The 24,041-nt window shown below is 38.3% G+C and overlaps 1 long non-coding RNA gene across 1 annotated transcript in view; it reads left to right on the top strand.

Moving 5' to 3' along the window:
• LOC124516541 (uncharacterized) overlaps nucleotides 1-23,375 on the top strand; it is a 166,876-nt gene extending 143,501 nt beyond the window's left edge. The window contains exon 4 of the long non-coding RNA XR_006963063.1: nucleotides 22,290-23,375. This is a non-coding gene — a long non-coding RNA (uncharacterized LOC124516541). The remainder of the gene's footprint in view (nucleotides 1-22,289) is intronic.
• The last annotated feature ends 666 nt before the right edge of the window (nucleotides 23,376-24,041 follow it).

Here is a 24,041-nt window from a genome sequence, read left to right as displayed (position 1 = left end):
CCATTCTTTTGTAACATGGTGGTCTAAACTGCAAAGATAAATATGTTGGTCAAGTTTTATGATTTCAACACCTCGTCCCCATAAAATTCTCGGTTGATTACTTTTTAGTCCCACTCTCTGAACATTCATGTGGCAAAAAATTGTTCATAGCTGTGTAACCCAAGAAAGTTCTGTGTCAATGTGAAATTTTATCTAGGTCTTTTTTTAACTTTAATTTTTTAATATTTATTTATTTTTGAGAGACAAAGAGACAGAGCATGAGTGGGGGGAGGGGCAGAGAGACAGAGGGAAACCTAGAATCCGAAGCAGCCTCCAGGCTCTGAGCTTTCAGCACAGAGTCTGACGTGGGGCTTGAACTCACAAACTGTGAGATCATAACCTGAGCTGAAGTCGGACCCTTAATTGACAGAGCCACCCAGGTGCCCCATAGGTCTTAAAGGATAAATCGAAAGTGAGTGGACATTCCAGGCAGAGGAAACTCCATAAATAAGATAAAGAGACAAACTCAGAGCAGGGAACATGAAGGCGGATAGAGGAAATACAAAGTCACTGAAGGGGATGTGATGATTGCTTGCATCGGGGCTTTATTCAATAGATACTTCAGGATAACCAAAAATTTTACATCATAGAAATGTGACTAGAGTTATTCTCTAGGAAAATGAATCATAGATCAGACCATAGAGAAGACTGGGGATACATGATTCAGCTAGTGAATACTTAAGAGAATAAACACATGGTAAAAAAGGAATTGTGATTGCAATATGGAAAACAAAGGGAAGAAATGGGAGATAAATTGTGGAAGTTGAATCAATCACCAAGCAACTGATGGGGAAATGGGGCTAAAATGAATCCAAGTTTTGGAACTGAAGTGATGTTAGTTCCATTAATAGAAAGTGAGAGCACACAAGGAGGAGGAAGAGAATATTTCAGAGAGAACACAATGAGTTAATTAGTTACACATATATAATATTAGTGGAGATAATGGGCTAATAAAATTAGATATGTTGAATTAGAGAAAATAAAACCTCTTCAGTTGTTTAACATCTGTGTCTGTTTTCTGGTCTTTGACTATAATAGACTAAAATGAAAGGTGAATTACAATTACAAATCTATCCTCCCAAGTTACTGGGAATTAAGTACAATATTGTTGTAATCTAATCATACAATGTCCTCAATCAATGTAGCCTCTTTTCACACTAATATGCCTTCCCTCACCTAGGTCTCTAACTCGGCAGTCTCAATTAGATCATCAGCAAACAGAGAATCTCTGTCTCTCCCCTTTACTTCTGTATGACAGCTGGAAAAGGTTATTGGTTCTGAACTCAGATAGCTTCTGTGTAAGTCTTTCTCTTTCTAAACTCCCATAATTAATCTTTTTGCAGACTGAGAATAATTCTACTGTCTTCATTTTGCAGACACAAGCTCATATGCTTTGCAACACTCCAGATAACTTATTACTATGTTAAAAAAGAATGGAGATACTCATTCAGGTTTCTTCACTTCTGCTAAATGCTGTCAGGTCAAAATTCTCAACACAACTAAGCAGGGACAGATGGTGCCCATCTCCTCAGTGACAGAATCATCCAGCAATGTCAAAGGCTTTTACATCCTTGAGAGAAGGAAAGATGCGTTACGACCAAACGTTTCCCACCATATATATTCCAGAATACAGAAATTAAACTTCAATAAAAATTCATGTCCAATTATGTTAAAGTATAATTACATGAATCATTTAGAAATAAACTCAGTTACTTTGTTTTATTATCAATTCTCCAAGGACTTTTCTAGAAGGGCATTAGTGTACTTGACTTGAAGGTGTCTCCAGGAATGATTATGTAAAATTCAAAATTGGACACAGTGTCCTCTAGTGAATCCTATGTATTTTAAACTATTGCAGTAACATTGAAAAAGGAAAACTGAAATGTTTAGGAAAATGGCCACAACTTTGATAACATAAACTATGTCTTGTGTTCCTTAATCACGTTTCTTATCCTTTATTTTATATATTACTGCAATGGACTTACCTGTATCAGTTCTAAAACAGGATCTTAAATTATCTGCTAAAGTAACTTGTAAGTTTGGTACTAATGCCATTTTAAACATTTCCCATCCTGTTTCCTTCTCTACTGTGAAGATAGCTAGTAATAGTTTTTTAAACTATAATTTGAAACTCCTGAAGAATCTAGTGACCTGAATTTTAGTACCAGTTCTGGCATTAACTATTTGAATTATCTTTGCCAACTGTCTTGTTTTCTCTGAATCTTAGATTCCTCATATGTAAAGGGCAAGGGTTATTTAGCTAAGATCTCTTCTGCTTTTGAAATTCTATTGTTGAATGATTTCCTCAGATGAAAGCAGTAAATAGATAGTGATTTAAATGTAAAGTACAGTTTAGTGAGATAAGAAGACTTACTTTTCCTCATTAAAGTTCTATTATTTTTTTGGTCTAAAAATACAAATTAAAAAACCTGTAAAGCTGGAAATAACAATATTTTATCTTGAAAATACCCATCGTAGGAGCACATCTTCATTTTCTATATTGTTTCTACCTCCTGACTTTTCTACCCACAGGGATTATGTCTTCTGAAAGCATCTACTTCACTAGTTGAACTCTAATTATGCTGGAGGAAATACACATACATTGCCTGTATTTATTCAGTTACTCTTAGGTTGTTGATTTCACCCTGATAAGTATGTTTAAAATATTATGGGGTAAAAAGGAACAAAGTAGCAGCTCTTTAAACTCACAGATATCTAGGGAGTTAGCTGAAAGTGAGCTGCTTGTTTATCGTAGATGCATGTTCCACTGTGTTGGAATGGATCACTACTTGGCTCTATTCTCTCCAAGCCCTTCTGCCATTAAGTCTATCTTATGGTCCTGATACTGTGAAAACTCACTGAGCTCATTGACTTGGTTTTGGATAGTGGTGCCATCATAAAATCTGTCAAAGCCAAAACCTGGAAACATGAATTTGAGTTAGATTATGAATGTTTTTATTATATAAAATTGGAGTCATCAAAAATAAAATATTCTGAAAAATTTTTTAAGTCATAAATGTCTAATTGCTTTTCTTTTTTTTCCATTTTAATATGTAATTTAGATACAGTAAAATCCAAATGTTTGGTGTACGATTTGTGAGTTTTGACAAACTTAGCACAGTTGTGTAACTACAACCCAAATTGAGATATAGAATGGTTCTCTCACCATGTTCCCCATTTTCCATATTCTCCTTTGTAGTCAATCTCTCCACCTTTCTTAGACTTTAACAATCACAGATCTTTTTTCTCTTCCTATAGTTTTGCCTTTGCAAGACCATCACATAGTGAAATCATACAATATTTACCTTTTTGTGTCTGGATTCTTTCACTAAGCATAGTGCCCTTGGCGACATCCATCTTATGGCATATATCAGTAGTACCTTCCTTTTTACTGATGAATAGTACTCGATCTGTTGATGTCACCTACTGTGTCTGCCTATTTCTTTTTTTTTTTTAATTTTTTAAATGTTTATTTATTTTTCAGAGACAGAAAGAGTGAGAGCAGGGGAGGGGCAGAGAGAGAGGGACACACAAAATCCGAAGCAGGCTCCAGGCTCTGAGCTGTCAGCACAGAGCCTCACCTGGGGTTCAAACTCATGGACCACAAGGTCATGACTTGAACCCAAGTCAGATGCTTAACTGACTGAGCCACCCAGACACCCCCTGTCTGCCTGTTTCTTAGTTGAAGGGCATTTTGATTGTTTCTAGTTTAGGGGGTTAATAATAAAGCCAATGTAAACATTACCATCCACATTTTTGTGCGATTGTAGGTTTTCATTTTTGTTGTTACATACCTAAGAATGAGATTTCTGAGTGATATGGTAGGTTTATATGGCTATGCCATTTTGAATTTCCACCACCAGTATATGAATCCTGGTTGTTCTACATCATTGTCAGCAACTGGTACTGCCATTTTTCAAAACGCATTCTAATAGGTACGTACTGGAATATAAATGTGGTTTTAATTTGCATTTGTTAAATTTCTAATTTCTAATTGTGTCGAGTATCTTATGTCTTCATTTGTCCCTTGCATACCTTCTTTGGTGAAATAACTGTGCAAATATTTTGTATATGGTGTGAGATAGCGATAGAAATTGTGTTTACTAAACAGGAATATTCAATTTTTCTATCACGATTTGTTGAAAAGATTATCTTTTCTCCATCAATGTGTTTTATACCTTTGTCAAAATCAATTAACCATATAAGTGAGAGTTTATTTCTGGATACTTTATCCAGTGCCATGGATCAATATGTCTGTCCTTTCCAATATACTACACTGTAATGATTTATGTATGACAGGTCTGAAAATCAGGTAATGTGAGTACATTATCTTTGTTCTTTGAAATGTTTTTGGGTATTCTAATTCCTTTGTGTTTTCACAGAAACTTTAGAATCAGTTTATAGATTTCTTTAAAAAAAAATGCATGGGGCACCTGGGTGGCTCAGTCAGTTGAGCGTCCGACTTCAGCTCAGGTCATGATCTCACGGTTCGTGAGTTCGAGCCCCGCGTCAGGCTCTGGGCTGATGGCTCAGAGCCTGGAGCCTGCTTCTGATTCTGTGTCTCCCTCTCTCTCTGCCCCTCCCCCATTCATGCTCTGTCTCTCTCTGTCTCTCTCTGTCTCAAAAATAAATAAACATTAAAAAAAATTAAAAAAAAATGCTTGCTGGGATGTTGATGGAATTGCATTGGCTCTATAGATCAGTTGTTTAAAGTAGCTTCATTGAAATATATTGCAGATACCATACCATTTGCTATTTCAAGTATGCAATTCAGTATATTCAGAATTAGACAGCCATCACCACAATAAATTTTAGAAATTTTTTGGTCACACGATTTTTTTAAAGATTTTATTTTTTTTCCTTTTTGTTTGTTTATTTATTTATTTATTTATTTAGCTATTTATTTTATTTTATTTTATTTATTTTTTTTTTTAAATTTACATCCAAATTAGTTAGCATATAGTCCAACAATGACTTCAGGAGTAGATTCCTTAGTGCCCCTTACCCATTTAGCCCATCCCCCCTCCCACAACCCCTCCAGTAACCCTGTTTGGTCTCCATATTTATGAGTCTCTTCTGTTTTGTCCACCTCCCTGTTTTTATATTATTTTTGCTTCCCTTCCATTATGTTCATCTGTTCTGTGTCTTAAAGTCCTCATATGAATAAAGTCATATGATATTTGTCTTTCTCTGACTGACTAATTTCACTTAGCATAATACCCTCCAGTTCCATCCACGTAGTTGCAAATGACAAGATCTCATCCTTTTTGATTGCCGAGTAATACTTCATTGTATATATATACCACATCTTCTTTATACATTCATCCATTGATGGACACTTGGGCTCTTTCCATACTTTGGCTATTGCTGATAGTGCTGCTATAAACATTGGGGTGCATGTGCCCCTTTGAAACAGCATACCTGTATCCCTTGGATAAATACCTAGTAGGTAATTGCTGGGTCGTAGGGTAGTTCTATTTTTAATTTTTTGAGGAACCTCCATACTGCTTTCCAGAGTGGCTGCACCAGCTTGCATTCCCACCAGCGATGCAAAAGAGATACTCTTTCTCCACATCCTCGCCAACATCTGTTGTTGCTTGAGTTGTTAATGTTAGCCATTCTGACAGGTGTGAGGTGGTATCTCATTGTGTTTTTGATTTGTATTTCCCTGATGATGAGTGATGTGGAACATTTTTTCTTTTCATGTGTTGGTTGGCCATCTGGATGTCTTCTTTGGAGAAGTGTCTATTCATGTCTTTTGTCCATTTCTTCACTGGATGATTTGCTTTTTGGCTGTTGAGTTTGAGAAGTTTCCTACTTTTATTTCCTTACTGCACTGGCTAATTTCCAATGTAGTTTTGAATAGAAGTTGTAAAAATGGATATCTTTGCTTTGCTCTATAGCTTTGGGGGAATATAGTCTTGGTCTATTAAGTATAATGTTGGTTATGCATTTTCTAGATATCCTTTATCAGCTTGATGGAATTTTTGTCTATTTCTAATTTGCAGAGAGGATTTTTTTTATCTTGAACAGATGATGGATTTTATCAAATATTTTTTCTGCATTTATTGAGATGATCATATGGTTTTCCTCTTTAGTTAATACATATGGTGAATTTATTTTTTATTTTTGGCTTTGTGTCATAACTATGCTTCATCACAGCATATCAGAGTTAATTTTATAGACTGAATTTCTTTTTTTAAATATGAAATTTACTGTCAAATTGGTTTCCATACAACACCCAGTGCTCATCCCAACAGGTGCCCTCCTCAATGCCCATCACCCACTTTCCCCTCTCCTCCACCCCCATCAACCCTCAGTTTATTCTCAGTTTTTAAGAGTCTCTTATGATTTGCCTCCTTCCCTCTCTGTAACTTTTTTTCCCCCTTCCTCTCCCCCGTGGTCTTCTGTTAAGTTTCTCAGGATCCACATAAGTGTGAAAACATATGGTATCAGTCTTTCTCTGTATGCCTTATTTCACTTAGCATAACACTCTCCAGTTCCATCCACATTGCTACAAAAGGCCATATTTCACCCTTTCTCATTGACAAGTAGTATTCCATTGTATATATAAACCACAACTTCTTTATCCATTCATTAGTTGATGGACATTTAGGCTCTTTCCATAATTTGGTTATTGTTGAAAGTGCTGCTATAAACATTGGGGTACAAGTGCCCTTATGCATCAGCACTCCTGTATCCCTTGGGTAAATTCCTAGCAGTGCTATTGTTGTGCCATAGGGTAGATCTATTTTTAATTTTTTGAGGAACCTCCACACTATTTTCCAGAGCGGCTGCACCAGTTTGCATTCCCACCAACAATGCAAGAGGGTTCCTATTTCTCCACATCCTCTCCAGCATCTATAGTTTCCTGGTTTGCTCATTTTAGCCACTCTGACTGGCATGTGGTTTTGATTTGTATTTCCCTGATGAGGAATGACGCTGAGCATCTTTTCATGTGCCTGTTGGCCATCTGGATGTCTTCTTTAGAGAAGTGTCTATTCATGTCTTCTGCCCATTTCTTCACTGGATTATTTGTTTTTCAGGTGTGGAGTTTGGTGAGTTCTTTATAGATTTTGGATACTAGCCCTTTGTTCGACATGTCATTTGCAAATATCTTTTCCCATTCCATCAGTTGCCTTTTAGTTTTGTTGATTGTTTCGTTTCCAGTGCAGAAGGTTTTTATCTTGATGAGGTTCCAGTAGTTCATTTTTGCTTTTAATTCCCTTGCCTTTGGAGATATGTCAAGTAAGAAATTTCTGCGGCTAAGGTCAGAGAGGTTTTTTCCTGCTTTCTCCTCTAGGGTTTTGATGGTTTCCTGTCTCACATTCAGGTCCTTTATCCATTTTGAGTTTATTTTTGTGAATGGTGTAAGAAAGTGGTCTAGTTTCATTCTTCTGCATGTTGTTGTCCAGTTCTCCCAGCACCATTTGTTAAAGAGACTGTGTTTTTTCCATTGGATATTCTTTCCTGCTTTGTCAAAGATTAGTTAGCCACACTTTTGTAGGTCCAATTCTGGGGTCTCTATTCTATTCCACTGGTCTATGTGTCTGTTTTCATGCCAATACAATGCTGTCTTGATGATTACAGCTTTGTAGTAGAGACTAAAGTCTGGGATTGTGATGCCTCCTGCTTTGGTCTTCTTCAAAATTACTTTGGCTATTCGGGGCCTTTTGTGGTTCCATATGAATTTTAGGATTGCTTGTTCTAGTTTTGAGAAGAATGCTGGTGCAATTTTGATAGGGATTGCATTGAATGTGTAGATTGCTTTGGGTCATATTGACATTTTAACAATATTTATTCTTCCAATCCATGCACTGGAATGTTTCTCGATTTCTTTGTATCTTCTTCAATTTCCTTCATAAGCTTTCTATAGTTTTCAGCATACAGATCTTTAACATCTTTTGTTAGGTTTATTCCTAGGTATTTTATGATTATTGGTGCAATTGTGAATGGGATCAGTTTCTTTATTTGTCTTTCTGTTGCTTCATTATTAGTGTATAAGAATGCAACTGATTTCTGTACATTAATTTTGTATCCTACGACTTTGCTGAATTCATGTATCAGTTCTAGGAGACTTTTGGTGGAATCTATCGGGTTTTCCATGTGTAATATGTCATCTGCAAAAAGTGAAAGCTTGACTTCATCTTTGCCAATTTTGATGCCTTTGATTTCCTTTTGTTGTCTGATTGCTGATGCTAGAACTTCCAACACTATGTTAAACAACAGTGGTGAGAGTGGACATCCCTGTTGTGTTCCTGATCTCAGGGGAAAGCTCTCAGTTTTTCCCATTGAGGATGATATTAGCTTTTCATAAATGGCTTTTATGATGATTAAGTTTGTTACTTCTATCCTGACTTTCTCGAGGGTTTTTATTAAGAAAGAATGCTGAATTTTGTCAAATGCTTTTTCTGTATCGATTGACAGGATCATATGCTTCTTTTCTTTTATTAATGTGATGTATCACATTGATAAATTTGCGAATATTGAACCAGCCCTGCATCCCAGGAATGAATCCCACTTGATCATGGTGAATAATTCTTTTTATATGCTGTTGAATTTGATTTCTTAGTATCTTGTTGAGAATTTTTGCATCCATATTCATCAGGGATATTGGCCTGTTGTTCTCTTTTTTTGCTGGGTCTCTGTCTGGTTTAGGAATCAAAGTAATGCTGGCCTCATAGAATGAGTCTGGAAGTTTTCCTTCCCTTTCTATTTTTTGGAACAGCTTGAGAAGGATAGGTATTATCTCTGCTTTAAATGTCTGGTAGAATTCCCCTGGGAAGCCATCTGGCTTATGACTCTTCTGTGTTGGGAGATTTTTGATAACTGATTCAATTTCTTCGCTGGTTATGGGTCTGTTCAAGCTTTCTATTTCTTCCTATTAGAGTTTTGGAAGTATGTGGGTGTTTAGGAATTTGTCCATTTCTTCCAGGTTGTCCAGTTTGTTGGCATGTAAGTTTTCATAGTATTCCCTGATAATTGCTTATATTTCTGAGGGATTGGTTGTAATAATTCCATTTTCATTCATGATTTTATTTATTTTGGTCCTCTCCCTTTTCTTTTTGAGAAGCCTGGCTAGAGGTTTATCCATTTTGTTTATTTTTTCAAAAAACCAACTCTTGGTTTCGTTGATCTGCTCTACCGTTTTTTTAGTTTCTATATTGTTTATTTCTGCTCTGATCTTTATTATTTCTCTTCTTCTGCTGGGTTTAGGCTGCCTTTGCTGTTCTGCTTCTATTTCCTTTAGGTGTGCTGTTAGATTTTGTATTTGGGGTTTTTCTTGTTTCTTGAGATAGGCCTGGATTGCAATGTATTTTCCTCTCAGGACTGCCTTCACTGCATCCCAAAGTGTTTGGATTGTTGTATTTTCATTTTCATTTGTTTCCATATATTTTTTAATTTCTTCTCTAATTGCCTGGTTGACCCATTAATTCCTTAGTAGGGTGTTCTTTAATCTCCATGCTTTTGGAGGTTTTCCAGACTTTTTCCTGTGGTTGATTTCAAGTTTCATAGCATAGTGGTCTGAAAGTGTACATGGTATGATCTCAATTTTTCTTATACTTATGTAGGGCTGTTTTGTGACCCAGCATGTGATCTATCTTGGAGAATTTTCCATGTGCCCTCGAGAAGAAAGTATATTCTGTTGCTTTGGGATGCAGAGTTCTAAATATATCTGTCAAGTCCATCTGATCCAATGTATCATTCAGGGCCCTTGTTTCTTTATTGATCCTGTGTCTATATGATCTATCCATTGTTGTAAGTGGAGTATTAAAGTCCCTTGCAATGACCACATTCTTATCAATAAGGTTGCTTATGTTTATGAGTAATTGTTTTATATATTTGGGGGCTCTGGTATTCGGCGCATAGACATTTATAATTGTTAGCTCTTCCTGATGGATAGACCCTGTAATTATTATATAATGCCCTTCTTCATCTCTTGTTACAGCCTTTAATTTAAAGTCTAGTTTGTCTGATATAAGCATGGCTACTCCAGCTTTCTTTTGACTTCCGGTAGCATGATAGATAGTTCTCCATCCCCTCACTTTCAACCCGAAGGTGTCCTCGGGTCTAAAATGAGTCTCTTGTAGACAGCAAATAGATGGGTCTTGTTTTTTTTAATCCATTCTGATACCCTATGTCTTTTGGTTGGAGCATTTAGTCCATTTACATTCAGTGTTATTATTGAAAGATATGGGTTTAGAGTCATTGTGATATCTGTAGGTTTCATGTTTGTAGTGATGTCTCTGGTACTTTGTGGTGCTTGCAACATTTTACTAACAAAGTCCCCCTTAGGATCTCTTGTAGGGCTGGTTTAGTGGTGATGATTTCCTTCAGTTTTTGTTTGTTTGGGAAGACCTTTATCTCTGCTTCTATTCTAAGTGACAGACTTGCTGGATAAAGGATTCTTGGCTGCATATTTTTTTCTGTTCATCACATTGAAGATTTCCTGCCATTCCTTTCTGGCCTGCCAAGTTTTGGTAGATAGGTCTGCTACTACCCTTATGTGTCTACCTTTCTATGTTAGGGCCCATTTATCCCCAGCTGCTTTCAGAATTCTCTCTTTATCCTTGTATTTTGCCAGTTTCACTATGATATGTCATACAGAAGATCGATTCAAGTTACATCTGAAGGGAGTTCTCTGTGCCTCTTGGATTTCAATGCCTGTTTCCTTCCCAGATCAGGGAAGTTCTCAGCTATGATTTGTTCAAGTACACCTTTAGCCCCTTTCTCTCTCTCTTCCTCTTCTGGAATTCCTATGATACAGATATTGTTCCATTTGATTGCATCACTTAGTTCTCTAATTCTCCCTTCATACTCCTGGATTTTTTTATCTCGCTTTTTCTCAGCTTCCTCTTTTTCCATAATTTTATCTTCTAATTCACCTATTCTCTCCTCTGCCTCTTCAATGCATGCTATGGCTGCCTCCATTTTATTTTGCATCTCATTTATAGTATTTTTAATTCCTCATGACTATTTTTTAGTCCCTTGATCTCTGTAGCAATAGATTCTCTGCTGTGATTCAAGCCCAGCGATTAATTTTATGACTACTATTCTAAATTCTTGTTCTGTTATATTGCTTAAATCATTGTTGATCAATTCGTTAGCTGTTGCTACTTCCTGGACTTTCTTTTGAGGAGAATTCTTCCATTTCATCATTTTGGGTAGTCCCTGTGATAGCTCCAAACTGCAGGGCACTTCCCCTGTGCTGTCCGGAGAAACTTGTGTTGGTGGGCAGGGCTGTAGTCAGACCCGATGTCTGTCCCCAGGCCATTGCTGGGGCCACAGTCAGACAGGTGTTTATCTTATCTTCCCCTCTCCCAGGGGCAGGACTCACTGTGGAGTGGTGTGGCCCCTGACTGGGCTGCTTGCACACTGCCTGGTTTGGGGTGCTGCTTCCACGGGATCTGGCCAAGGGCCTATCAGATGGGGTGGATCCAGAAGGTGCACAGGGGTGGGAGGGGCAGGCTTAGCTCACTTTGCCATCCTCGGTGGTCCCTTGTGGGAGGGGCCCTGCAGCACCAGGAGGGAGGCAGCCCCATGGGAGGGATGGATCCACAGAAGCACAGCCTTAGGCATTTGCATGGTGCAAGCAAGTTCCATTTGGAATTTTGGCTGGGGGATGGGAGAAGGAGAAGGTGCTTGCCAGCGCCTTTGTTCCCCCTCCCCAAGCTCTGTCCTTCTGGGACTCAACAACTCTCCCTTCTGAAGTCCTCTTGCCCCCCCCCCCCCCCACCAGAGCAGAGATGTTCACTTTTAACATTCCAGATGTTAAGTCCTGCTGGCTGTCAGAACTCACACAGTCCGGCCCCTCCACTTTTGCAAGCCAGACTCGGGGGCTCTGCCTTGCAGAGCCGGCTGCTCCTCCACTGCCCCAGCTCCCTCCCACCAGTCTGTGTAGCACGCACCGCCTCTCCGCCCTTCCTACCCTCTTCCATGGGCCTCTTGTCTACCCTCTTCCATGGGCCTATTGTCTATGCTTGGCTCAGGAGAGTCCGTTCTGCTAGTCTTCTGGTGGTTTTATGGGTTATTTAGGCCGATGTGGGTGGAATCTAAGCAATCAGCAGGATGAAGTGAGCCCAGCGTCCTCCTATGCCACCATCTTCCCTGTCTCTGCATATGGTGAATTTAATTGATTGATTTTTAGTTGTTGAAACAGTCTTGGATTTTTGAGATAATGCTTCACTTGGTCATAATATATTATCCTTTTTATATATTGGTGGATTAGACTTGCTTTTGTTTTTACAGGTTTTTTTTTGCTTATACTTATGAAATATATTGACCTATGGTTTACTTCTTTTGTACTACCTTTTTCAGTTTTGACTTCAGAAAAGTGGTAACTTCATAGAATGAGCATTAATTCTCTGAAAGAATTGTGAGAGTTGGTATAATTTCTTTTTTAAGTTTTTGATAGAATTTGTCAGTGAATCCATTTAAACCAGAGTTTTCTTTGTGGAGAAAATTTTAAACTATAATTTCGGTTCCTTTATTATATATAGGGTTTTTTAGGTTAGCATTTCTTCTTTAGTGATGATTCACTGTTTGTGTCCTCAAAGGGATTTATTAATTTATTAATTAATTAGATTTTAAAATTTACTTACATGAAATTTTCATTATCCATATAATCCCATTAATAGCCTGGAATCTGCAGAGATGCTTCCTTTCTTATTCCTAGTATTGGTAATTTGCGTCTTTTCTGTTTTTCCCCTGACATTTTGGCTGGAGGCTTATCAGTTTGATAGGTCTTGTCAAAGAATTATCTTTTGGGTACCTTAAATGCATGCTTAAGGTGTTGGAGAGAGAAAAGAATAAGCTTGCTGCAAATTTGCATAATTTCATGCTTAGGATATTAATGATCTATGAGGGGAATGCCCCAAAAGAGAAGCTTCTGTTCACATTTTATCTGTCTGGAGTCAGTGATTTTAGCTTTCAAATTTAATATGGAGGGAAAATATATCACTTATAATCAAAAGGCAAAGAGAAATCTATCTTCTTTAAAAAATACAGCATTATAGTATGATTTCCTTGAGAAGATAATTTGTTGAAAACAACAACAATGAAACAAACCACCAAAGGCCTCTGTAAATCTAACTGCAAATAATAGCTCCAAGAGGGAAAGGTTGATTGTATTATTTTAGAACTCCTCAGAATCAAAAATGTTTCTAGTGTTTAGGGAATCATTGTCTCTTGATAACTGTCTATTCTCTAAAAATATTATCATACAAAATACTTGCCATACTGTAGATTAGGGAACATAACCATAATTTAATATAGGAGAGTTTACAATTGGACTGTAACAATAGAAGGAATAGTGCAATCATACTTGTAAAACACATGCAAATTAATTACTTTAAAAGGGGGATGAATAGAATCCCTTTTCTCTCAGGATAGCATAGAATCTGTAGCATCTTCTTGGCTCAATCCAAAACTGAAGGAGATATTTTTTCTGACTCTTGTCCAGAAGGTTGGGAAAGATACCACACTGACAAAGGGTTGGGGTAGAAAATGGCATCCAGAATCATTTATACTCTCCATATGTAATAATGTAGCTACTTCTCTTTCCAGATGAACTCATATTACATTGAAAATAAATATCTCCTTTGCTTTATGGTCCTGAAGGTGCCATACTGGAAGAGAACCACAAGCTAAGTACAAGGAATCAGTTCAGACAATTCAGTTTTCTAGTAGGACAGTCATAGTTCTAACATTTGGACCAACTGACTGTGGTACAGCCTCTAAAGGAGATGCAGAATATGAGTTTGAGGCCAGGGAGGCCCGTAGAAGAAACTAGCAAATAGATAAGTATTTCCATAAGCATCTCCCTATTTATCAGTGCCACTGTCCCTTTCCTAATTTTGGTCTAGGGTTCTTTCCTTTGAGTTTGGATGAGTCTGAGCCTAAGAGGGAAGTGATACTTCCTGACTTCCAAGTCTTGGTCACACACACACACAAAACAATACAGTTTGCCCTTGGCCCTTTCTCTTGGGATATATAAAAACTAGCTACCCTGAGGCCACCATCCCAGAGAGATCATTTAGAGAGATGATATAGACATAGAGAGAGATGCCCGAGGAGACCAAGCTGTTCCTGTCCCCAACTTCCAAGATTCCTCTTACTGTCAATCACCAGATAAGTGAGAAAATGAGCCTTCAGATACTTATAGTCCCCAGACTTCAAGTCTGCTGAGAGAGGCCCAGACATAGTGAAACAGAGGCAAGTGGTCCCTACTCTCCCTCATCCGAAATCTTAACCCGCAAAATCCGTAAGCATAATAAATGGCTATTTTATGCCACTACAGTTTTGGGTAACTTGTTACACAGCAGTAGACAACTAAGACAGATAAGCATCTGACCTGAGGACCGCCAAATTACAGAATGAGTATGTGGCTTACTCCCAGAATTTTATTTGGTAGGGACAATTTAATTTCCTCTAAAATTTGAACTTGAGATAGAGAGATAAAGTAGGTTGACAGTAAGAACAGGAGTATAAAGACGCACAGAGAAAAGTCAGTGGCAGAAGCTGTGAAACATCACCTAACAAGCAAGAGTGTGAGTAGTATCCAGAATGGAGGATAAGGTGGTTAGTGAGTAATGACAAAAAGAGAAACATTAACTAACTATAGCCAGAAAAGTAAAAGAGAGAGTTTTGGAGCTAGACTTCCACGTTCAAATCTTGGCTCTGTGTACTCGGGAAGTCACTTAAATTTTCTATGTTTTAATTTCCTTCTCTATGTACCATCAAAGTAAGGCAGTTAGAATAATGTCTATGACCTAATCTATGTTCAGTAATACTATTGATACTGATGCAACTCTTTTGGTAGGGGTGCAAATAGTTAACCAAGTAGAAAGAGCTACTCTGGAAAACCGATGTACTTCTAGTTCCTTAGCGTGTTTAGGGACTCTGTAGACTGAGCTCCTGTGACTTGTGGGGTTCAGTGAGGCCCAGCAGGATGTCCGAGATTCTCCCCTTTTTTATTTTAACATATACTTGAGAGCACTTATTTAAAAGAGTTGTTCTTTGTAACCAGAGAAGTTACCATTGATAGCAAGGCTCTCAGTGTATTTGGAGTAAAGTGTACTTGTGTGTATCTGTTGGATAGACCAAGAGGTAGCTCTCCATATTTACATGATTGCCTCCCTTTTCTTTCTTGCCAAGCTCTGTGAATTTGCAATTACTTACAATTTTTAAAATATGTTGTTTAATGTCTTTCTGACCACTGAACTCTAAGCTCTGTAAGGGCAGTGGCTGCATTTTTATCACTGCTGCATTGCCAGAAGCCTGCTATAGGGAAGGGTTCTCTGACAGGCTTGAAGTCTATCCTGAAGAGTTGGAATGCCTGGGACCTTCCATTCAGTGAGTCTCACAGTAAATTACCAGGAATATGGAGGAGTGTTTGATGTTGGTTATCTGATCTGGTGAGCAAGCAGGCATAGAGCCAGCTTCTCTAAAGCAGTCCACGGGTGGGGTTATATAAGAAATTTAGAATAGCAAAAGTGAGCATTTTTAAGGCTCTGACAGGCTCATCACCCTAATTAGGTGGTATTTATGCATCATCTGGGGGCTCTGAAGATTGTTGCTCCACTGGGACTCTCACTATGCCTCTAACTCTGGAGAGCTGTTCATTCACAGATGATTTCTTGCATTCTTCTCCTGTACTTTTTGCTCTTGGCATCTTTACTTCAGTCACTGTCTACCTTGTAACAACCTTGTACTAGGATAGATATGGACGTAGAAAAATCTTCAGTACGTATTTGTGAACTGCCCAACTGCCAAGGATGGTTCTCTAGAGTGAAACCACACAGTGCGATAGAAATTGCAGCTGAGGTTGGATAGACTCCCCTTTCTTTAGTTTTTTCCTTGTCCATTTTCATATGGTTGCAAACTTCCTACATTGAAGAAAGTGTCTTCTGGATTTTCCCAAGTGATCTGCTTCCTTTGGGAGAATAATACCCCATATACCCGCTAAGAAAACGGCCAAACATCTATAAAGGAAACACCAGAATTAGCATGTAACCAAGAAATTCACTCTTGGAGATTAGCTACAGTGCTCTGTGTTGGCTCCCAGGCTTGTCAGTGGGCAGCAGAGTCATCATCTGGCTTAGGTCTTACTCATGAATGGAAGAAGGGAACAATTATACTCTCTAGCATGTTGTTATCACAATCCGTGTATTTTTGTTGTGTCAAAAAGGAACCATTGCAGCATGAATCAAATGAACACCTGATCTTTACTATGGGAAAGCCCCTAAGCAGAATCCTGGTTCCTCTTGTCAGGAGAAGCAGCCATAGAGAAGGAAGAGCGGCTTGTGCTGTGACCTTGGCCAAATACATTAGTTCTCTGTGCTTCAGTTTTGGTTGAGTAGGTGAGTTTATTTGATGTCTTATTTTTAGACAGTTTTTAAAGTTATTTATTTATTTAAGAGAGAGAAAGAGTGTGCATGTATGCATGTATGAGCAGGGGAGGGGCAGAGAGAGAGAGAGAAAAGGAGAGAATCTTAAGCAGGCTTCACATTGTCAGCATGTCCAAGAACCCTGAGATTTTGACTTTAACATAAATCAAAAGTCAGATGTTTAACTGTCTGAACCACCCAGGTACCCCTTTAGACACTTTTAATAAAAACTTTCAAGCACACAGAAAAGTAGAAGAAATGGTACAATGGACATTCATATATACAGCATCTGGGTTCAACAATTGCTAATATGTTGCACGATTTGCTTCATCCATGCATGTATACCTATTTATGATTTTGTCGAGTCATTTTACAATGAATTATAGATGTCAGGACACTTCATCTTTAAGTACTTCAGCTTATTATATTAAGAAATTAAAAATATTTTCCTCCATGATCAGAAGCCCACTCAAAGGATGATTTTAGAGTCCTATCTCTGGATGTCTTGGACTTAGTTTTCAACAAAGATATATGAGAGGTCAGACAGAGACAGATGTATCACGAAGCTCTTACCACTACAACTTCTGGCCCTCCCAATTATACAGGCTCCTTTTAAAGTCATTTACTTTAAACTTGTCACGGAAAACTGTCTTAGCCATAATTGCTTAAGACCATTATTGCATTTCAGTCTGGCTTCTCCTCCCTTGCAGTATCCCCTGCTCCTCACCCCCAAACACACACACACACACTCATATCAAAATGGGACTGGAATGACTGGGAACATATTTAGGATTGCACTTAAAACATTGTACTTAGTTTGCTCACAATGACTACTGTGCAATGTGAAGTTATTGCTAGCTCTCCAGGGATATGCATGACTTCTAGGAACACTCTTACTATCCACGGGCGGAAGTCTTAAAACAACATGAACTACAGTGCCTGGTGCAGGAAGTACTTGGGGATTGAAGGAAACAATGGGTCAACATCAGTGGAGCCACAGCTAATCTGGGAAAGGCCATCCAATCAGAATATGAGCAAATTGGGAAACTAAGGACATGATTCTCATGCATGCCTAATCAAAAAGCAAGTTCTCCTCTATCAGGAATATACTGGTCAATGTGGCATATAGTTAAATGTGCAGTATATACACTATGTGGAGGAATTACACAAAATAGAATTTGTCAGAAACTCTAGTGCTGTACTATACAGTGAATACCTCTGAGTGCAAATTGCATGTTTTGTGTATCTAAATGTAGCACATTATGTTTTAGAGAATCTTGCTCATCTTTACCTAAGGAAGTCTGGCAGGTTCAGATGAAATAGCATGCAACATAGTTACTGGTACTGTAAAATGACAAATATATATGTGAAGTAAATACGGTAAAATGTTAATAATTGTCCAGTTCGTGGGTATATGGATGAGGATTGTGCTGTTGTTCTATATTTGAAAGTTTATAATGAAAATAATCACCCTATAAAATCAACTTAGTTTACAGGAAAGGAAATTGACATATATCTATCAGTAAGTCAATATATATGATAGAAGAATTTATTACACAAGTATAGTGCTCAGTACCGTGGAGCAGCAAATGGTTTGACCTACTATGTATGACAATTTCAATTTAATTTTGTATATTTTTCATAACTGATAATCAGATCAACATTCAAATATAACTGGTATGAAGTACGGTGGAAGCCAAAAAAAAAAAAAAAAAAAAAAAAGATAGGAGGCTGGCAGAGGCTTTGAAATGTTAAATACCCCCTTAGCATATTTACAATAGAATTTAAAACCTCCAATGTTAAAATCATTAAAGTATTTTCTAATCAATAAAAGGCAACTTTCCAATCATGCAAAAGCAAGACTAAATATATTCCTATTCTCTATTTGACGTTGCAAATTATCATCGTATGGAGAGGCAATCAAATAGCACCCATCCAAGGGATGCCTGGGTGGCTCAGTTGGTTAAGGTTGATTTTGGCTTGGGTTGTGATCTCACAATTGTGAGTCTGAGCTTCAGTCTGGGTGTGGAGTCTGCTTAAGATTCTCCCTCTCCTTCTGGGACTACCCCCCCAGCAAGCATGCTCTTTCTCTCTCTCTCTCTTAAAAAAATACACACTCAACAAATTTAGGACAGTTTCCTAAATTTTATTTGTACCACTTATTAGCTTTTGAATTTTGTAATTTGTTCTGACTTTTTTCTCATTTAAAATAATATACATTCCTAGTAGTGCTATTGCTGGATCCTAGAAGATGTGGTTTATATATACAATGGAATACTACATGGCAATGAGAAAGGATGAAATCTGGCCATTTGTAGCAACATGGATGGAACTGGAGAGTGTTATGCTAAGTGAAATAAGTCAGGCAGAGAAAGACAGATACCATATGTTTTCACTCATATGTGGATCCTGAGAAACTTAACAGAAGGCCATGGGGGAGGGGGAAGGTGGGAAAAAAAAGTTACAGAGAGGGAAAGAGGCAAACCATAAGGGACTCTTAAATACTGAGAACAATCTGAGGGTTGATGGGGGGCGGGGTGGGGGAGAGGGAAAAGTGGGTGATGGGCATTGAGGAGGGCACCTGTTGGGATGAGCACTGGGTGTTGTATGGAAACCAACTTGGCAATAAATTATATAAAAAAATAAAAATAAAAAAATAAAAAGACCTTTGTACTCAAAGCCTTTCATAAATTGCATATTAATATTAATGGACTGCAATGTTGATTTACAAATGGCTAGGCACTGGCATGTTTTATATAGTTGTTCATATAACATTCTCATTTTCAATGAAGAATGCCTCTTGTCTAAAAAAAATACACTTTTGTAGAGGGTTTTGAATTTATAACTTTGTAGTCCTAAAGGAGGCTGCAAAATTCTACATGCCCCAGGTCTCAGGATTGGTCTCTAGTCATCACTCTGAATTTTACACATTGTTTAAATGTAAAAATCATGTTTGTTTGTTTTTTTCCCCAGCCAAACTTTTTCATGTAGCAAACTATAATGTTTAGCTAATGGAATATTTGGAGGCACCTGAGTGACTCATTTGGTTAAGCCACTGACTTGATTTTGGCTCAGGTCATGACCTCACAGTTTGTGAGATCCAGCCCTGCATCTGGCTCTGTTCTGACAGCATGGAGTCTGCTTGGGATTCTCTTTCTCCCTCTCTCTACCACCCCTGGACTCGTGCTCTCTTTCCCATTCTCTCTCTCTCTCTCTTTCTTTCAAAATAGATAAACATTTAAAAAAGCTAATGGAATATTCAAAATTCAAACATTTAAAATGTAAATGAATTGAACTTCAAAAAATGTAAATGAATTGTCCCAAGTCAGGGAAGTATGTCGTGACAACACAATGGTCAGGATTCAGGGCTCCCGACTCTTGGCTCTGTTCTTCTCATCATGCTGTGTCATTTCTCTTAAAGACACATGTTATGAAATATGATGCTCAAAATATGGCATTTATGGGATAATTCTGTAAAGTTTGCTCTATTGATTTACTCAACCACTAACATATGCATCAAATATTCAATACGCACTGGGGATTCACAGGTGGCCCCTTACCTTAAGCAGGTGACCTTAAGAAAGCTCATAGGAGCATAATTCTAGACTAGTACAGAGAAATGTTGCAGATCGACAGTAATTGTATCCATTGGAAATAGAACAGGAAAGAAAAGTCTTCTGATTCACATTTTGTGTGCCCCCACATATTCCTTGAAGAGAGAGAGGAGCACTGGTCTTGGCTCCATCAGCTACTATAGAAACTCTAGTCAGGCTTATTGCACACCCCTACTCCCCATTCCTACTGAAACTCAAAGGAAGGAAGAATGTTAGGAACTTCTTTACTTCTGAATCTTCCTCTGTATCAGGGTTCTGCAGAGAAATAGAACCAATAGGAGCTAGCTAGCTAGCTAGCTATCTACCTATCTTATAAAGAAATGACTAATGCAATTATGGAGGCTGAGAAGTCCCAAGATCTGACCAGGAGTGCCAATGGTGCAAACTCCAATTCAAGTCCAAAGGTTTGTCCCAAGTTGAAGACCATCAGGTGGAGAGAGTGAATTCTCCCTTACTTAGCTGTTTGTTCTATTCAGGTCTTCAAATTAGATGAGGCCCACACACACTGGGAAGGGTACTCTACTCAATCTACAGATTCAAATATTTATCTTTAAAAATTAGAAATACCCTCACAGACACACGCAGAAATAATGTTTAACCAAATGTCTACGTACCTTGGAATGCAATAAAGTTGATGCATAATATTAACCATGATATTCACCTTCCTCCTATCCCCCTCTGTCTCCTTCTTCATCACTAGTTTGGATCAGGGTTCCCCAGAAGAAGACCTTAAGATGAGAATTTGTAGAAAAGTGGTTTACTGAGAAATGCCCCCAAGAAAAAATGGAAGTGGAGCAGACGGTAGGACTGGAGAGGAGGCCAAGTAAGGTTGCAATATTAAGCCAAATTCCAGGAAGGTTAACTTTGACTCAGTTCCATTAACAAACTCAGGAGGCATGTGGGCCACACCTCAAATTGCCGTGGCCCAGGTCTTAGGAACTGGTGTATTAATACCCACACATGATCAGCCAGTGGCCACAGGCAGTACCTGGACAACATAAATCTCCAGGTTCTTTCTGTTCTCTGTCTCGGTAGGGAAAGTAGGCTCTGGAAGGCTGAGGGTAGCCTACCCTTCTGATGAAGTGTCACAGCTGTGGCTTTTGGAAGGTAAAACACTACATCCAGGAAAATATAAAGGGAACTGAGGGAATTTGGCAGACCACAGACATGAGCCACAATTTCTATTGACCTCATAGCAATGATCACAGTAATATCAATGTCATCAAAGACTCCTACGTGGGATACTGGACTACGTGCTTTCCAGACATAATAGTATTCAATCCTCACATCAAATGTATGGTGCTTATTATAATGTCCATTCCACAGGTGGGAAGACCAAGGTTCAGAGTGAGTTAGTGCCTGAAGGAAAAACACAGCCTGGACACAATTCTCCCTTCTTTCAGATGCTGTCTGTCCTTTGTTCTGTGTCCTTGCCCACCACCCTGATACCTGGTGAAAACATTATTACTTGCCATGTAATAAAATGAATAGAATGCCAAAATTTCCATTTGTGGTAGAGAAAACCTGTTTCATTATTTATGGTTATACTATCATATATCTTGTTAACTTCCCAGGGCATAATCTGCATTAATTTAGAGCAAAACTTCCCATTTCTGATAAAGAGTAATGTAGGTCTAAGCTGGAAGACAAAAATATCTGCGACTTCCCTGAAAGTTTATTTTTTTAAAGCTACTTAAAAGATGCAACACTTGGCTGATGGAATTTTTTTACACCCATGTTTACACTCTGGGTTTCAGAAATTTACTGAGTATAAAAGAAGTCTTTAGACTACAGAGTGTAGTGTTATTTTTCAGTGACAAGACATAGCATTTTCCAAATTAAGCCATTCACTACCAAATGTAAAGAACAAGTTGTGAAAAAAATTGCGTGTGTAAGCTATAAATGCTGGGAACTTCCTGCAGTGGTGACTCATATAACCACCTCCTGAAGGCTCTCAAAGGGACAGCTGTGTGTTTTTTAAATGAAAATAAATAGGTTTGTATACTCCATTACTTACTACAGAGTTAGCAATTACTTTGAGTTCTTCATTAAATATGCATATAAGTGAAGATATAATTAGGCAGATTTAGAAAGCTTTATGTTTTTTGTAGTTACTATTTTGCAAAAGGAATTTTAGGAAAACAGTTTATTCCTCTTAAATGTTCATTTTGAAAGTGACTTACCAAGGGATATGGTTCAACCAAATTATAGCACTGCTTTAAATATTTTTATTTTTTATTTTTTACAGGAGAGGCAGAGAGAGATCTTAAGAGGCTCCATACCCTGCACAAAGCCTGATGCAGGGCTTGATCTCATGACTGTGAAATCATGACCTGAGCTGATCAAGAGTCGAATGCTTAACTTACTGAGCCACCCCTGTGCCCTCAGCATTGTTTTAGAATGGATTTCAGGTTGTTTTTCTTCATGAGTGATTTCCTCACTCACCATACAATTAATATTTTCAGTTACTGGAATTTCTCAAAGATTTAAATAATTGAAAAAGTTATTTTAAGAGACATCTCCCAAATTAGAGCTTTTCAGCTATATGTGTAGAGAGAAACTACAGTTTTGATAAGTTTGCACAATACTGAATATGTTAAAAAGTTACTCTGAGAGTTCTTTCTTATTAATTTTCACCTTGTATTTTAGCACATATCTGGCTTCTTTTATTGTGGCGTCTAGCATTACTTTACATACAGCACTGCACTTCAAGAATGCTTTAGCATGTGTGGGTATATTTAAAATTACCATATAATGGTGTGGAGAGAAATTCTTGCAGTAATTGGAGAAAAACATCTTGAAGCACCCAAATTATGTCGCTCCAACTGGCCTGCTTCTAATCACCCCCATTTTGAAAAACAGAGCTAAAAGAGGTTAATATCTTTGTTTTGTGAAAATGTTTCTTTTTTTACTAAAAAAGAAATTAGTACTTAAAAATCTCAATGCAGACTAGTAGAAGAGCAAACCATTTCAATACAAGTCCTTTAATTTTCTGGTGTATTTATTCCTGTTTTTTTCCCAGACACTGGTGGGTGATGGTTACTATTTTCACATGGCAGTGTCATATGCATGTGACTTCTGACTGCAGGAACCCCTACACACACACACACACACACACACACACACACACACACACACGTACCCACGTGACCTGCAGAGTTCTTTCTATCTAGTGTTCATGTCCTAGGGAATCTCTCCTTCCACCCCACCCTCCCTCCCCATCCTCCCCTCCCAGTCACCTAGAAGAATGTCTTCTGGGAGTGAAGGAAATGGCTTAAGAATTTCTAGACAACGGGTGTCTGGGTGGCAGTGGGTTAAGCGTCTGATTCTTGAATTGGGGTCAGGTCATGATCTCACAGTTTGTGGGATTGAGCCCCATGTCAGGCTCTGCACTGACAGTGCAGAACCTGCTTGGGATTCTCTCTCTCCTCTCTCTGCCTCTTTCTCAATCTATCTTTTTCAAAAATAAATAAATAAACTTAAAAAAAAATCCCTAGGTGTGCTTGGGTGGCTCAGTCAGTTAAACATCTGACTCTTGATTTCTGCTCAGGTCATGATCTCACGATTCGTGAGTTTGAGCCCCAAGTCAGGCTCTGTGCTGGCAGCATGGAGCCTGCTTGGGATTTGTTCTCGCTCTCCCTCTCTCTTTCTGCCCCTCCCCTACTAGCACACACTCTCTTTCTCTCAAAATAAATGAACATTTTTAAAAATTAAAAAGAAAAAAAGAATCTCTAGATAAGAAATTTAAAACCCTGTTTACCAGGGGTGCCTGTGTGGCTCAGTCAGTTGAGTGTCCCACTTCAGCTCGGGTCATGATCTCGAACCGTGATCCGTGAGTTAGGACCCCGTGTCGGGCTCTGTGCTGACAGCTCAGAGCCTGGAGCCTGTTTCAGATTCTGTGTCTCCCTCTCTCTCTGCCCCTCCCCTGCTCATGCTCTGTCTCTCTGTCTCTGAAAAATGAATGCACGTTAAAAAAATTTTTTTAAGCCTGTTTACCAGC

Source organism: Lynx rufus, unplaced genomic scaffold (genome assembly GCF_022079265.1).
Source record: "Lynx rufus isolate CCGP_SWC_20201006 ecotype Redwood Valley unplaced genomic scaffold, mLynRuf1.p SCAF_2, whole genome shotgun sequence".
Lineage (NCBI taxonomy): Eukaryota > Metazoa > Chordata > Mammalia > Carnivora > Felidae > Lynx > Lynx rufus.
Note: the sequence above shows the minus strand (reverse complement) of the source record. Positions and strands in the feature narration are given on the sequence as shown.